Below are 5,135 nucleotides of genomic sequence, written 5' to 3' on the forward strand. Positions count from 1 at the left end.
GGGGGACCCAATGAGGGCCATTTACAGCCCTCAGCAGTCCAGAGTTGGGGGCACCTTCCAGGGCCCAGTGTTCTAATTTTGGAGGCAGGAGAGGAGCTATCTCCTGGAACAAGACAGAGTCCTCAGCCTGCCACAACCCTCCCCACCGCTGGCCAGGGACGAGGAAAGTCCTGTGTCCAGGGCCGTGTGTCCCAGGGCAAGTGACTCAACAACTCTGGGGCCTCTTTTCCTCTTGTTAAACAGGAGCTCTGGAGGAGGATTAACCGTTTCCACAAAGTTATTGTATATATGAATAGATAGATATGTCGTATTGTTGTATTTATTTAACACACAGAGAAAAACCTCAGTATGTGCCAAGGTGCTTTTCTAAGCACTTCACATGCATCAGCACAGTTACTCCTCACAATAACTCTGGTTAAGTGGGGCGAAAAGCCCATTTTAGGGATGAGAAAGAGGAGGCACTGAGGGTTAGGTTCCTTTTCAGAAGTAGCAGAGCTGGGATTCAGACCCGTGCAGCCTCACTAGGCAAAACACCTGGTCTCCATCACCCTTCTGCTGATGAGGACAGTCTATGGAGGGGACACAGCCAGGACTCCTCGGTTCTCCCCACTGCTCTGACTCGGGCTGGGAGGTCTTTGCAAATCCAGGCCTTCCTGGGCCTCACATTTCCCATCTGTGAAATGCCATCCTGTCCAGCTTCAAAATTCTATGAGTCTGATTTCCAAGCAGGTGACAGCTGTCCTGACCTGCCAGCTGGAGCCCAGAGTGAGCCTGGGGACAAAGGTGCCAGGTGGGCCCCTCTGCCTTCTGGGGCACTGACATGTAAATAAAACTAGGCTTCCCTTGGCTAGAAGGAGGGCCATGCATTATAAATAAATGGAACAAGAGGAAAGGGCCACCTCATTGGAAACCCTGGTGGATATTCCAGGGGTCACAGTCCAGGGGTGAACAGGAAAATCATCATTATCACCAGAAATGTGAAATTCAGACCCTCACCCAGACCCAGAAAAAAAGCCGTGTCAGCAAAACTGTCCCAAAGGAATGTCGGGGGCAGGGCCAAGAGTTTCCCCACTCCTGGCATTTTTAATACCTAGCGAGAGGAGGGGGACTGGTTAGGAAAACTTTCAAGAGTGAGGTCTGTTTAATTGTGTCCTAGGACAGCTATCAAACCCCACACAGAGCAAGAGGTTGCTGGTAAAGCAACGCCAGCTAAGGTAACGCGGGTCCACTGTGGGGTTGCTCGTGAATTCCACAAGGCTTGGCACATGCTGTTCCTTCTGCTTAAAATGCTTTTCATAGCTTTTTTCCAAACCAACTCCTCCTGCTCTCTCTATAGTCTTGGTTGTAGTGTCTTCCCCCAAGAGACTTCCTTGTCTTCTCCATCTCAAGTAGGCCCTCTCTGTTATCCTCTGTCTCAGCTCATTTGCACAGGAATTTGCTGTTGACTTTATTTTTCTGTCGACTGTTCCCTGTCTGGCTCCTCAGGAGCTGGGTGCTCCCTCCCCCAGGCAGGACCTAGGTCCGTCTTCTTCACTATGTATATCCAGGGCCTGTCCCATCTCCCTCTAGCTGAGCGAGCCCTGGGTAAGCCTCTTAGCTCCCTAAGCCTCAGTTTCCTGCTCCATACAATGGGATTGTGATCCTCACCAGATTTTTTTTGTGCAGAGCAAATGAGACAGAGAGAGCACGATGTTCTGGGCACAGGGCCCGGCATGTTGTAGGTGACTGCGTGTGTGTGTGTGTGTGTGTGTGTGTGTGTGTGTGTGTGTGTGTATGCACGCGCGCGTATGTGTGCACGCGCTGACCCTTTCTGGCTCTATCCGGTGGTTAAGGAGGTTCTGCCACTGCCCGTCTGCACTCTGAGGTGAGTGGGGCACTGTGATGAGGTCACGGAGTCTGAGGGAGGAGGGCCACAGAGATCAATGAGATAAAAAGAGGGAGGTGCAGTTTTCTTGACTAAGCTGAAATCATCCAGAACTTCCTGAATATGTACCACATATGTGAAAGTGTGTGTCTGTGTGTGTATGTGTGCATGTATTAGTGTGTGCATGTATTTGTGTTTGTATGTGCATGTGCTAGTGTGTGTATGTTTGCATGGGTTGGTGTATACATGTGTATGTGTATTCATGTGCATATGTACACCTGTGTTCATACATGTGCCTGTGTGTACATATAAAACGAGCCAGCAGTGGGAGGAGAGAGGCATCCAGCTGGATGTTTTTGTTTCCCTCGATGACCCAGTGACTCAGGAAAGTCCCCTGGCACACATCTCGGGAGCCAGGAAGTGGGCAGGCACAAATCAGGGGAGGAGGAAGGCAGGTGACAGTCGTTGGTCATCTGTGAGTGGATGACATCAGGATAGGGCCACTGGCACAGCTTGACACACCAGATTGACAGCACAGCTCTGCCATTTACTATATTTGTGGCCTTGGTCTGCTACTTAACCTCTCTGAGTCTCAGTTTCCCCATCTGTAAAGCAGCAATAACAAAATGATGTATCCCATAAGGCTAGGAGGAGGATGAAGTGAGACAATCCAGGCAAAGCACATCCTCTGGACCTGTGTAGTAGTGTTTGGCACATCGGTAAAATGCCAGTCACACACAGGGACGTGTGCCTTACAGATGCAGACTTGCCAAATCTTTGCAACAAGCCCATAAGGTAGGTTCTGTTATATTCCCTGTTTACAGGTGAGGAATAGAGGCACAGAGAAGGGAAGTAAAGGCCCAAGTTCACACAGCTTGGTGGCTGGACCCAGGCAGTGTGTCTCTATAACTCTCTGGCTTCGTTAGCCATCAAAATTAGCTTTGTCCTAAGTCTGAGATGCCAGCTTGTTAGGGCAGGAGGAGCCTACAGAGTTTCAACCTCTCTCTCCTCACACGTGTCCCCAATTTCACAGGTATGGAAACTGAAACACTGAGAGTTTCCTGTCTGGACACAAAACAGGCCGAGTATGTGCTAGAGAATGAGAAGAAATGTCAAGGTTCATTTCTATTAATGTCACATACCAAAGAAGACTCAAAGTACCTGTTTCTAAGGGGAAAGTGTGATAAGGCTCAGTCAGGAATGAGCCACCAAAACATCCCAGAGCCACAGCCTCCTGACCCCAGCAGAGCCATCTTCTTGCCTCCCTCCGAGCCTCACCGCCCTCCTGCAGCTCCTTCCAGACCACACGATGTGTCGCCCCAGCTCTCTCCACTTCTATTCCTAGGATGTGAGTGTAGTGGACTTGAAGAGCCACGACAGATGCTCACAGACAGACCCATCATTGGGAACAGGGAGAACTCCACCCCCCGCCCCCACCACCACCCTCAGTTTTGCAGGAGACCAGAGACCATCAGCACAGAGGATCTGGGCATGTCTCAAATTTGCAGGGTTGTCCTGGCTCAGAAACCGCAAGAATCTACCCTCACCTGTCAGGAGAGTTTCCAGGCTCCGAGCAGGTGGCACAGGCGATTTTATGTATCTTTCTCTAGGCCTGCCTTTCCCCCCAGGGCAGAGCCTGGGGGATTTCCCTTGTCCTGTACCACAGTGTCACAAGGCCAGGAACACAGTTGGGGCCCAATCTGTGCTTGAACCTGGGATGCCAGACTGTATCCCCAACCTCACAGTGCTTTCCAAGTTCCAGGAGCCCAGCCATTCCTGCTGCCTTCCCCAATTCTGTCTTTTAGTCTCTCATTCTTCCCCAGTGCCAGCAATCCAGATCAAAGCCTCCCATGTCCCCCCCAGCTTCTCTGGACCCCATAACCCTACTTCCCTTCTCACTGGGCCCTTTGCTTGTTCCCTCCTCCCTCAACACGATGCATGTGTCTCTGGCATCCCTCCCAGGACCCATTTACCTTCCTAGTCTGGTCCATCCTTCCTCTTTTAGAGGCTACGTGTGCTGTGTGTTTGGCCTGTAGCTCACTGGGGACTAGAAAAACAAAATTTATCATCTGACTGCCCTATTTTTTCTTTTTCTTTTCTTTCTTTCTTTCTTTTTCTTTCTTTCTTTCTTTCTTTCTTTTTTCTTTTTCTTTTTTCTTTTTTTTTACCTAAGAATGAAGCAAACACTTCTCTGCTATCCTCAGAAAGAACTTCAAACATAGAAAGCCACCGGCAAAAGTATGTCCTTCTCAGAGGAAGGAATGCAACTGTTAACAATAAAAAATAAAAAAATAAAACACAACAACTCTGGGATTTATGGAGGCCTTGGGTTTATGAACCATTTCACATCTGTTAGGTCATATGACATAGTAAAGCGGGAATCACCATCTCCATTTGGGAGACGGGGAAACTGGGGGTCAAGGGCACAGTTCCTGGGACCGAGGTAAGTTCTCGGCTGCCAGGACTGGTGAAATCTCCTAGCCTTTTGTATGTGTAAACTGTGCTAATTTGTTCAGTGAAAACATTAAAAAATGTACATGTTTGGTGACCCTATCTTAGCATCTCTTCTTTTATCAAATACAATAACCTCAGAGAGTGGAAGCAGGGGCCCATTTTCCATCTCTGGGACCTAAGACGACCTAGGCAGGGGCATTTTGTAAACTGCAAAGTGCCTTGTTAAATAAAAAAACCACTACTTGCATTACACAATTAAGGATCAGAGCACAGGGTACAGCTTTGAGGAGCAGAATTAGGAGCCCCTAAAACTTTGCCTGGCTCCCATTAACCTGGAAAAAGAATCCAGAAGCAAACAGTCCAGTCTCCCCCTCCAGGAGACAGCATTCCCCCAACCTCCTCCATCTCAAAATCCCAGGCTATTGCCTTGAACTTCAGGGCCTCGTAAAACTCCTTTGATAAATGATGGCCAGCGTGGACCTGCCACTGGGGATGATGGGACAAACACTCCACATAAATCTTGAATGTACTCAAAGACTCCCTTGCTGCTGACTTCTCAGCAGACCCCTGATTTGCAACACAAAATCCACAGCAATCATTCATGTGGTTAGTTCCCAGGCTTCTGAACCAGGGAGAAGGTAGGGCATAGGTGGGTGGGGGAGGGGTGGAATGAAACTAGAAGGGAGGGAGGGAATCTGAACTGCCTTAAGGGTGCCTGTCATGCAGTAGGTGCTCAATACAAACCAGTTTGTGTCCCCCAGCATGTAATGATAGCAGTTAATGTTTACTAGTTGCTGACCACGTGCCAAGTGCTATG

The sequence above is a fragment of the Pteropus vampyrus genome, unplaced genomic scaffold (genome assembly GCF_000151845.1).
Source record: "Pteropus vampyrus isolate Shadow unplaced genomic scaffold, Pvam_2.0 Scaffold166, whole genome shotgun sequence".
In the NCBI taxonomy this organism is placed as follows: domain Eukaryota; kingdom Metazoa; phylum Chordata; class Mammalia; order Chiroptera; family Pteropodidae; genus Pteropus; species Pteropus vampyrus.